This window comes from Berghia stephanieae, chromosome 8 (genome assembly GCF_034508935.2).
Source record: "Berghia stephanieae isolate SIO BIC M18660-M18661 chromosome 8, UCSD_Bste_1.3, whole genome shotgun sequence".
NCBI lineage: Eukaryota > Metazoa > Mollusca > Gastropoda > Nudibranchia > Aeolidiidae > Berghia > Berghia stephanieae.
This window is the reverse complement of record NC_088367.1, coordinates 12,464,905-12,477,964: the sequence shown is the minus strand read 5'-3', so window position 1 is coordinate 12,477,964 and position 13,060 is coordinate 12,464,905.

Sequence of the window (13,060 nt, the reverse complement as noted above, 5' to 3'; positions counted from 1 at the left end):
ACTGACTGACTTACAAACTGACTGACTGATTTGTGCATACATGTGCATGTATAGCCAGATACGTCCCTAAAAACTACTGTCCAAGGTTACGATCACCAAACAATAGTGAGTCGTCGTTTTAGTACTCAAGGAATCAAATGATCTCATTCATAGTACTTTTCATTCTAAGATACTCTTAACTTTCTTTTCATAATAGTCAAAATTCGTGATTAAAATGATTTAATGATCAGTATAGTAATATTTTTCTTTTAATTCTTTATTGAGGAGTATAAAATAACCGAATAAACCACAGATACATTCACTTCATCATCATCATCATCATCATCATCATCATCATCATCATCATCATCATCATCATCATCATCATCATCATCATTGTCATGGTCTCAAGTGAGTAAAGAGCTACTCGACTATGCATAAAGATATATGTAGAATGAGGCCCCAGAATTTACTAGTTACTATAAATGAAAAACAATTAACGATTTGTTTACAATGAAATAAAAATAATGATGAAATTTAATTAAAAGAGATAAACAGTGATCGTGGCAGTTACATATAGAGATATGAATATTTTACGTAACTTATGATAATATGTCAGGTTCGTAAGTTTACGTTTCCAGGCAGTTGATGGGCTTGGATGATCTATTCCTCTGATAACAGGATCGGACTCGTAAAATTTCACTTCCAGGCAATTGGTAATGGGTTAATATGTAATCCTTTGACAGCGGGCTCGGGTTTGATCCTTGAAGATTATACAATCAAAGTTAAAAGCTCCGGCGTCTTAATGGTGTAGATATAATATCTACAAAGTCCCAAAAGATAAAAATCTTACAGTATATAGAAGGAATAGAGCGACTGGCCGTCCGGCATAGATTGTGAAGAGAAGTGAGTGTCAAATGTTAGACCTATCAGCTTTTATAATAAGTGGCTACGTGACAGAATGTAGAACGAGAAGTATTCACTAATTAGAAATTAATTGGAGGGAAGGCTATAAAAGGAAAGACGATCTAATATTAGAAGGTAAAGTTTATCTAAGCCTACCGAAATATAACTGGAGTGAGATGAATTCAGTTCTTAATAAAATAAAATTTAATAAGATAATTGTGAACAACCTTTACTGTGACACCCCCCACCACGTTTAAAATATACTCTTTAACCATTATGGGAAAGATGGATTTTACAAACGGAAGTAAATTTACTATCATGATACTCTAGCATTAATCCATTGTTATGATTTGTGCTACAATTAAATTATTTATTAACTAGACATGGAAATGTTTATATTAACGTAGGTATATGAATGGGTGACAATAACAATGAAAGATTGTGATTACAAATCATTGTGATGAACAACATGATGGCAATGTGATTACAAATCATTGTGATAAACAATAGTGATGGCAATGAAGCATGATTTAAGTCGATGATATGAAGGTAATTTACTGAATGAAATGAATGAAAATGTAAATGGAATATTGACATTTCAATTATTAATCATAAATGAGTGAAAATTCATAACAATAATAGTAAAGAGAAGATTTCCCAAATCATGAATGGGTATGGTATATATATCCAAACAATACTCAATGTTACATTAAGTTGGGTCATCATGTTTACAAATAAAATTATCGAAATTGTGCGTTCTGATTTGGCATAATTTTCGAGGTAACTAACAGTATGCATGAGAGGTTAAGTTATACCCTTCTCACGTCATTACACTAATCGAGAAAGTAGGTCGGCGTGAATATTTTCACAGCCTGGTATGTGAGAGATACTGAAAGTGTAATTTTGCAAAAATAGACTCCACCTTAGTACTCTACTATTATTCATTTTGTTATTTCTTATGTACGTGAGTGGTTTATGGTCCGTTTCGACCACAAACTCTTTTAGCAGTAGATATCTGCTGAATGTCTTTAAAGCAAAGACGATGGCCAGTCCTTCACGCTCTATTACAGAGTATCGTGATTCTCTGTCCAATAATTTTCTGCTTGCATATAAGCAAGGCATTAGAGTTCCCTCATGCTCCTGTAATAGTACACCTGCGATGCCCTTATCAGACGCGTCAGTTCTTACAACAAATTCTTTTGACATGTCGGGTAATTTAAGAATTGGTTCTGAACAGAGTAATGCCTTTAATTGGTTAAAGCTATTCTGACACGCTTCTGTCCAAACAATTTTGTTCGGTGACCCATTCTTTGTCAGATTTGTTAGCGGTGTCGCGATGTGCGCGAAGTTGTAAATGTATTTCCTGTAAAAATTTAGGAGCCCAAGTACTTTGCGTACTTCTTTTTTTGTCTTAGGTGGTTGCAATTGTGCGATTTTTGTTTGTTTTTCTGTCTCGGGTGTCTGTGTCCCATGACCAACGGTATGACCGAGAAAATCAATTTTGTAAAATGCAATGCTTGTTTTTGACGGTTTTGTTGTTAAAGAATTACGTTTTAATGCTTCAAGCACTAATTCTAAGGTTGTCATGTGATCAGTCCATGAGTTTGAGAAAATACATGCGTCGTCGAAGTATGAGAGTGTAGACGGGATGTCTTTTAATAACATACGCATCATTCTTTGGAATGTCGATGCGGCTGTCGATAATCCAAATGGCATATAGTTAAATTCTAACAATCCTAATGGTGATTGAAATGCTGTGTATTTCTTACATGATTCTTTCAGTGGAATCTGTCAGTATCCTCTAGAAAGATCACATTTTGTCATGTATTTTGCTTGAGATAAGGCAGCAAATAAATTCTCTTGATTTGGTATTGGTTCTGCATCAAACACTGTTGCTTCATTTAATTTGCGAAAGTCGATACATAGCCTTATCGATCCGTCTTTCTTTTTCACTACTACTATTTGTGATGAGTATGGGCTTGAAGAATATCTAACTATTCCTGTATCTAGCATATCCTTAACTTCCTTTTCAACTTGTTCTCGTGCGTGAAATGGAATAGGATAGTTTTTCACGTTGATAGGGGTAGATGTGGTTAACTTTATGTCGTGTTCCACTAATGTTGTATGTCCGGGTGCGTCTGTAAAGACTGACTGGTACTTTTCTAATAATGACCTGATTTCTCGTTTCTGACATTCGTTTAGTTGAGGATTGATTGTGACGTCATTAATTGTACTATTTTTAGAGTTACCGTGTTGTGGGGTGTGTTGTAGTTCGACATCATCGCTGTGAGTTTCGATGATTAATCCTACATTTGCAGCTTCCACATGGTTAAATATTGGTTGTGATAATCCGTCTCTATCGAAATATTTTTTTAGCATGTTTGCATGTGTTGTTAATTTGAATCTCGTAATTAACACCAGATCGTACTGCTAATACCTTGAATGGTCCTTTCCATGTAGCTAAAAGTTTACTCGAGTCATCGGGTAAGAGTATTAGTACTTTGTCACCAATCTCAAATTTTCTTGACTTGCTTTTTCGATCGGAGTATTCCTTGTATTTCTCTGCTTTTTTAGTGACGGATTCCTGTGCTAGCTTACACGTGTCCTCTATTCTGTCGTTCAGGTTTCTTACATATTCGTAAGCAAACATAATTTCGTTATTGTCCTCCTCATTCCCTTTACAAATGTCGGCTACTATATTGATCGGGCCGCGAGGTGATCGTCCATACATCAACTCAAATGGGGAGTAGCCTGTAGATTCTTGGGGTATTTCTCTATATGCAAATAGGATTGCTGGTAAGTATCTGTCCCAATCATCTGGTTTTTCTGCTGACACTTTTCTTAACATATTCTTTAGAGTGCCATTAAATCTTTCACAAAGACCATTTGCTTGGGGGTGGTAGGGAGTTGTGAATGAGTGTTGGATTCCCATGAGTTTCATGGTTTCTTGCATCATATGTGATGTAAATTGGGGTCCATTGTCCGACAGTATCTCATTTGGTATGCCTATTCTAGTAAAAATTGTCATCAATGCTTCAGCTATGTGATCCGATGTAGTTGATTTCAATGCTATCGCTTCTGGCCACCTGGTTGCGTAATCGACTAGTGTTAGTATGTGTGTATGGTTTCTATCTGATTTTGTTAAAGGGCCTATAATGTCAATTGCAACTTTTTGAAAAACTTTTTCAATAACTGGGGTTGTCTCTAATGGCAATCTCGGTATTCTGCCTTTTGCGACTCTTCTTTGGCATGTGTCACACGATTTCACATATTCTCGGACGTCTTTAGTAATTCCAGGCCATGTGAAATTCTCGGATATTCTCTTCAATGTGGAAGAGCTCCCAAGATGTCCAGAAGTTATTGAATCGTGCGCTATTCCAAGGATTTTGTTTCTGTAAATACTCGGCGTGACCAGTTGTTTAGCTATTTTGTTTCTTTTCCTATGTAACCTGAACAGAATATCTTTTTCAATGATGTATTCAATTTTTTGATTTCGTCCCTTTGTTTGCGATATTGAAATATGATGTTAAAGTCGGGTCCTTTTTCTGTTCTTCAATGAACGTGTTCCTGTCAAATTGTTGTGGTTCTAGAGAAATAGTCATTGGCTTCTCTGTTGTCTTAGTCATCTTTCTTGTTTCTGCTAGACAAGCTGTTTCTTGGGTTAATGACCATTCTTTTACATCTGTTGGGTTGTCTTTAAGACCTTTTATATTGCCAACAATAACATCAGCGACGGGGTTGGGAAGTATACAGCATTCCACTATTCCTGTATAGTATGGGGTTTCTATGTACACGTTAACTGTTTCAAAGGTTTCGACTGTGCCACTGAATGTGATGCATTGTACCGTTTTTCCAGTTTTGTCTTCGTCATTGATCAAAGATGCTTTTATTCCTACTGTACTGCATCCTGTGTCTCTCAATATTTTGCAATCAGTTCCATTAGCTTTGCCTTCACAAAAAAATAGCGATCCTGATTTGTGAGTTTGTGTTAAAAGTGACATACCTTTCACGCAATACACATTTATATTTTCTCCTGACATTACTCGTGTCTGATTGTTTACACTTGTTTGGAGTGATGCATTTGCAGTTTCTTTTGGATATCCCACGATTTTGTAACATTTGTCTGCTGTGTGGCCTTTCATTCCACAATATTGACATTTAATTATAGGTTTGTTGGTTTTCTTATACTCAGTATTATTGTCAGTGCTATTTCTTGTTTTGTTTTGATAGGGTCGGCTATGGTCTCTATTGAACTGTTTGTTCCATGGTTTGTTACTATGGTCATCTTGTTTCACTTGCGTGTTCCGAGTGATTGATCGGCTCGTTCTATTTGAGTACTGAACTTTAGGTGTACCTGGACTCTGAGCAGCGGCAGCGTAGTATGGTTCCTTCAATGTTCTGCTAAGGGGTGTCAATGGATGTGCGCTGTTAAAGTTTTCTGCGTAGATTTTTAATTTGTCCAAGTTTTCTGGCTTTCTCTCTTTAAAGAATGCGACTAAATCTGGGTTGCAAGCTTGATAGATTCGATTCTTCAGCGTGAGATAGTAAAGGCCTGCAAAGTCGTCTTGTTTTACGTTTGCCAACTCAAGCCACCGATTTAGAAATTGAGTAATTCGGTTCACGAATGTATTAAAGTCTTCTCCACTTTCCGGTTTTGCAGTGTGAAACCTTTCCTGGTAACCATCTTCCGTTAATCTAAATCTTTTTAGTAGAGCGTCTTTAATTTTACCATAGTCATCTGCATCTTCAGTTGTTAAGGTATAGAAAACTTTTAGCGGTTCTCCAGATAAGCAGTTAATCAAGGCTGTGGCCCATTTGCTTTCTGGCCAACGATAACCTTTAGCCTGAACTTCGAATCGGTGTAAGAAGGATTCTAGGCAGTCTGAGCGTTCATCGTATGTTGGCATGCGTGGAAGTTTCACGAAAAATTCATCACTATTATTATGTTTTCTTTCATGACCGGTTTTTGTTTTTTCAATTTCCAGCATCATTTGGGTCCTTTTGGTTTCTTCTTCTGCTAAAGCTATTTGTCTTTTTAGTTCCCTTTCTTGGACTCTTTCTTCTCGTTCTTCTCTACGTATTCTTTCTTCATGTTCTTTTTCTTCTCTACGAATTCTTTCTTCATGTTCTTTTTCTTCTCTACGAATTCTTTCTTCATTTTCTTCTCTACGAATTCTTTCTTCATGTTCTTTTTCTTCTTTTACTTTCTCTTCGCACCATGAAAATATTCTTTCCTGGGGTATTTCTAAGTCCTTTGCGAGACTTAAGTATCTTTTATATGCTTCCATGTTGCAATAAATTAGTTACGATATTTTATATATATTATATTGACAGGATACTGTTACTGACTGTTTTATTTATTTACACGTACTGGAATGAACTGTTCTATTTTTAGAAATCTCTCTCTCTTATTTCAACTTATTATGTATGTTGAATTTGATGCCTTTTATCGTTATATCTTATAAAGCAATGTGTCAATACAATGCGTAGTTATTATGACTTGAGTCAATAACAATGTGTCAATCGCGTGTACTCTAAACTATGTTACTACGAAAAATGTATCACCAATGTGTGTGACTCGTCGTTAGTTTGTGTACAATTATTCGCAATGACGCTAATATACTAGAGTGTGATAACAATAATAGGATGCCAAAATAATCCCAAGTTATCTATCACTAAATATAACACGACGGCTAGTAGACTCCTTTTATTATTATTTAGTTTTTTAAAGACTCACTTTTCAGAACATAATATATAAGTGGTTTTCGGTAACAGTAATATGCCAAAAATGCATTTAAAACAAATCACTATGCAAAACAAATCACGATGTCCATAGTTACCATGTGATGCCCAACTCATGTAAAAGAGAATAATGAAGGATATATTTACCAACTCAATTCGTGGCTGGGACCTCTCTCTTGTTCAATGGTTGTTCAACAATTGTAATTAGGCATTGAAGAGTGTTTAACAGTGATGTCTGAAATACAAAACAATAAAATATCGTAAGATTTACAATAGTTACAAAATGTGTTCACAACACTGAGTGAATAGATGATAGGTGAATGAATCGTTATGGAATGTAAACATATTGAAAACAATTCATGAATGAGGCAAACAACAAAATGAAATGAGTGATATAATAACAAAGTGGACAAGGAATGAATGAATGAATGAAAACTGAGTGAATAGATGAATGAATGAATGGATAATGTATGAATGAAAGAATGAAGGGAGGAATAAATGTATGAATGATTGGATAAATGAGTGAATAAACGAATGAATGGATGAATGAATGAATGAATAAATAAATGAATGAACAATGAATGAATGAATAATTTATAAATGAATAAATGAATGAAGGAATGAATCAATAAAATGCTATTCAATTTGAATGAAAGAATGAATGGATAAATTGCTATTCCATTTAAATGAAGAAATGAAAAAGAAAAAAAAAATTAATCCTGTAAATAGGGAGTTCAATTAAAATATGATCAAGTGGGGCAATTAAGAGTTTTACAATTTAAACTTTAAGGTTAGATGAAATATATATATGTAACTAAATAAATTCAATTCTTTATATGTGTCCCCTCCAAAATGTCATGGTCTCAAGTGAGTAAAGAGCTACTCGACTATGCATAAAGATATATGTAGAATGAGGCCCCAAATTTACTAGTTACTATAAATGAAAAACAATTAACGATTTGTTTACAATGAAATAAAAATAATGATGAAATTTAATTAAAAGAGATAAACAGTGATCGTGGCAGTTACATATAGAGATATGAATATTTTACGTAACTTATGATAATATGTCAGGTTCGTAAGTTTACGTTTCCAGGCAGTTGATGGGCTTGGATGATCTATTCCTCTGATAACAGGATCGGACTCGTAAAATTTCACTTCCAGGCAATTGGTAATGGGTTAATATGTAATCCTTTGACAGCGGGCTCGGGTTTGATCCTTGAAGATTATACAATCAAAGTTAAAAGCTCCGGCGTCTTAATGGTGTAGATATAATATCTACAAAGTCCCAAAAGATAAAAATCTTACAGTATATAGAAGGAATAGAGCGACTGGCCGTCCGGCATAGATTGTGAAGAGAAGTGAGTGTCAAATGTTAGACCTATCAGCTTTTATAATAAGTGGCTACGTGACAGAATGTAGAACGAAAAGTATTCACTAATTAGAAATTAATTGGAGGGAAGGCTATAAAAGGAAAGACGATCTAATATTAGAAGGTAAAGTTTATCTAAGCCTACCGAAATATAACTGGAGTGAGATGAATTCAGTTCTTAATAAAATAAAATTTAATAAGATAATTGTGAACAACCTTTACTGTGACAATCATCATCATCTTCATCATCATCCTCATCATCATCATCATCATCATCATTTAATATAGTAATAAATTGTTAAATACTTCATTGAACAGTATAAAATAGCCGAATAAACCACAGATTAATTCACAGGACTGTTGACGATGAATGTTGCAAATTGCTTAGTATGTCTTTGTATTACACCGTAGAATTTTTTTGTTCAGTGAAGAAGCGTTTTGGAGCGACAGTTTAGTTGTTATAAAGTCATGTCTATGCATATTCAGCGTTTGAGACTTGTAAGGGTTAACTCTCTCCTTCCTGACCATTTCACGGCATTTCCTCAAAACGTTATCACACAGCATAATGTAGAATTTAAAAAATCTTTCCCACAGAGAATTAGAACATGCTATGCATAATTTTGTTTAGCTCTTATAACTAAAACTAAAATATTCTTCATATTTCGTGATATTGATATACAAAAGAAATCTAAATGAGAAAAATGTTGGTTTCATCGTAACGAATGTGACACTTTTACTATGTTTGGTAAGGAGAGGGTTAATGCCAGGCCCAACATAATATATCCACAAATCTAACTTTCTGGCGCTAAACAAATCAATCCTGATTTTTTTTCATACATACAAATGTTGAAAATCATTTAATTTCATATCGACGATACTTCAGTTTTTTGACGAATTAAATGTCGACCACCTCTCCCATCCTTGCTGACATCATTACTGCCGCTAAATGTACGTGTTCCAGAGCTTTCTGTAGATTTGCCCCGACCAAAGAGTTCCTTGTATAGTTTCCAAACCGTCTTGCTGAGCGTAAAGGAAACAAAAATGAAGAGTCCCTGTAAACCTGCAAAAGGCGTGGCCACAAGAAGAAGAATGGGGTTAGAGGTCAAAACAGCAGCCACTTCCAAAGACCAAAAGATCCCGGTGACGGTGGACAGTTTGAAATAGGTGACCACTCCTTGCTTTGATCTGGTGGATACCGAGTTTTGCTGGAGACTCGTAACGTAGACAATTTCTTTGACTGTTCGGATGAATAAGATTGTGTTGATTATCATAGCCAAGCCGAATGGGGTAAGAAATGACAGGATGCTGATCAAATGTGAGGTAGAAACGTCTAGAAGACATATTTTATCATTGTAGCCAATGGAATCTCCGGATGTAGTCACGTGGGTTGTAACGATTGTTATGATAACAACGATTAAGGGAATTCCAAAGGAGTATAAACAGTAGATCAGATGCGTTTTGGTCTCTGACCAGGCGCTGGGGCAACGATTGCTGGTGAAGACGCGAAACATGTGAACGCAGCACGTGGTCATCCAGGCAAATGACACGAGCCAGCTGTAGTGTAGTAGCATTCCGTGGATGAGGCAGTGTGTCTCTTGAACCAGGCGCCTCGTGCCGAAAATAGACGTAACCAGGAGGCACATTTGAGCCGTGGCAAGACTGGCACAAAGACACATGTTGTTTCTGCCTGGAAGACTTCGAAGCGATGGGAATAAGCAATAGGTTGCAAAGGTCAAGGTCAGGCATAATATGGATATAGAAGTGCAGATTATATCTGTGTAGTAAACTATTTCTAAAATTAAGTTGTCATTGGTTGAGTTTGGAAAAGAAGGATAAACCACCTCTGTTTTAAATGTATCTATTAGACTTTGCAAAAAATCGAGACAAACAAATAAACTTCCATTTTGAAATTCCATCTCATGAATTGTGGATGAGATATTTACTTCATTATCGTGGAGATTAATTGTGAATTGTAGACTGCCATTTTCTAGTTTAGAAAAACCGGTAAGATTGACCTCAATGTGAGGACATCGTATGGTCGGCACAATGTCGATGAATTTGTGTTTGAATCGCGAGACAATGACCCGATAGTCAAATCGTCCATAATAGCGGTGGTCTACATAGTGAAGTTTGTGGAATTTGACACTTAGGCAACGTTTCTTTAAGTCTGTTGCTTGAGGTAAATGTCTTTTTGGTCGTCTCTTGAGTTTATCAATGTTAAATTTCATTTGTTTAGTTGTTGACTTTTTCGCAATAGGAGAGGATGTTACTCGACCAGTTTTGATGATACGCGTATTACCTCCAACGTTTGAACCAATATTATTTCTTGATAGCTTTGATTTCTTGGCGTCTCCAGAAACAGGTTGAATGTGAAGAATGTGTTTGTCATTTCCCCGAGAAGATGAGAGCTCTTTTGTTAGTTTTAATTTGTAATTTGTTTTGTGTAAATTGGGCTGGTTCTGTGATGCAAACTTGTTTATCAAATCAACTTTATGTTTGTTCACTGACACTGAGAGAGTTCCATGTGTGATATTTTGGAGTCTAGATGATTTCTTCAGCTTTTTAATTAAATGGCGATATCTCAGATTCACATTTGTATTAAAAGCCTCACTGTTTGTCTCGTCTTTGGTTTTGATATGCTCACCGTATTTGATACTGGCATCCTCATCCGTTTGATTAAAGTCACTGGTCGCCTTATGTCTTATTCCATAACCCTTCGGTTCTGATGTTTCATCGAATCTTCTATACCTTGCTCGGCGATACATCCTATGACTCAACGGAATGAAAGTGTGACTGGCAGGGGTGTCATAAACCATAAATAGATTGTACATATCTCGACCAGTTGACACAAGCTGAAGATGCACTGTCTTCATTTGGGCATTTCTCAACTTGATGCTTTCTACCCAAGGATTCTGCAACAGAGTTCCAAGTGACTCGTCTTCAAACTTATCTCTTGAAAGAGATCGGGGAGCTATTATGGTGCCCGATATATGAACTTGTAGTATTTTTCTGTAATGTATTTCATCGACAACGTTTTGTTGAGTCAACGAGCAGTACTTGGTCTTAAAATCATAAATAAGATCTGCTGCCGATGAAATGTTTGCAAATCGTCTCCTTAAGGAGAACTCTAGGTCGACAAGTTCATCAGAATAGACATCAGTGAGGGCAATGAGAATAAAATTCACGTTATAGCCCAAACCTCGGACATCGGTTATCGCTGTTCTGCAAGTCGAGGAATTGTCTGAGTTTTCTAGTAGTTTCCCAGGTGTGCACACCGGTTCTGTACAGAATCCCTGAAAATGAAATAAAATGTTTGTAAATTTTACTCATTTATAACTCAGTTTTTTTTCGGTCACATATGCCAAAACCCATGCCCCCTAATGAAAGATGTGGTACAGGGGAAAATGGAGTGCAAACGAAAAAAGAGGAAGACCTAGGCATAGTTATGTAAAAATATTGTAGAATGGACATATATAAATGGAAGAGGGTTGTACGACACCACCAAGAGAAGGGAAGAATGGACAGACATAATTTGTCATCGCAGAGTGTGGGTAGCCAACATCAATGAGGACGACGCTGGATTGTAAGTAAGTAAATATAACGTAACTCTTCAAAACCATTAGTCTTTGGTGCCGGAATTCAACTCCGTTTCTATTGCGTGACAGCAATTTCTCGCTACCCTGCTAATAGGAGGCTAGTCTATCGCAAAGAACTTTCCAGTAGATCAAACAGACTACCTAATCACTGCTGTGTGGACAGGCGAGAGTGGGGGGGGGGGGGGGGGGGGGGGGAGGGGGGTCGGAAAAAATCGACTAGCCCTAGGATCGATCTTAACCCAATTGAGCTTGAAGCGAGTGCTCTACAAACTGATCCATCGGGTCCCCTTTTTACTCTCTTATAGAGTAGTTTAAAGCTGATATTTACTCTTCACTCTTAAAACTAATACAAAAGCTTTACCAAGTGAGGCATTTCTAATAATATAGTATATTTAACGCCATGTTCAAGTCCACAAAACGTTTCATTCAGCTTTGCCCCAAACTTTCTTTTCTTACACTCTTGTAACATCGATGGTCGACGGATCAAACCTCTAAAGTCCTGCTTTTCATGATCGGCGGATGTCACTCAGGTCTTTGTTATTACTTTTTGCCATCCGCGTTTATGAGTAATTCTCACTAAACTGTATTAACCAGACTATAATCGTTCAAAGTTACACGCGGTTTTGTGTGTTGGTCCGTTATACTTCCGGATGGCAATGTTATGAGCTTCTTAGTCAAGCGCATACTATATATATATATATATATATATATATATATATATATATATATATCATTGACTGTAGTAGTGATTCAAGTGGGTTATCGTGTGTAAAGTGCTTTCATTTCATTCATCCCATGATCTGATGATCGTCGTCGGGAGACACAGGATGCAGCTCTCACCACTTTCCTCCATTCCTCTCTGTTTATGAGCCGTCTCCAAGAGTTCTTCCACCTTCATTCCTGTCCATTCCTTGATATTGTCCATCCAAACTTTCCTTTGTCTTCCTCTTAAAGTGCTTTAGCCAAGGACAAAAGCATTTGTTTTGCAATCACTGTAAGCCATTCGAACCTTGACCACGCTGAACATCGCTTGACTTTTGTGACAAGACAAAAATATGTGCCGTGTCTGTTTTAAAGAGATCTGCCAGTCGCTTTCAAATACGCTGTGATCTTTCTGTGTGGCTATGTGGTCTAGTGGTATGACACTCACGTTCTAATCGGAAGGTCCTGGATTCCAGTCCCGATCGACGCATAGTTGAGTCCTTGGGAAAGGCTTTTTACTCACATTCTCTCACCGGGTGTAAAATGAGTATCTGGCCGTTAACATCGTTGTCTCTATCAGAAAAAACGTAGTATCGCCTAATAGGCGCCATGTCTCGTCCTAAATGTCAAGTGTTGCTATTAGCTAGGTACCCCTTGTAAAGCGCTTTGAGCTCGAGATATATTCAGGTCATGTCACTGCTAGAAAGCCATCTGATTCTTGCTTTCTATCATTTAGAATACTCTTCAACAGTCGTAACGTCAC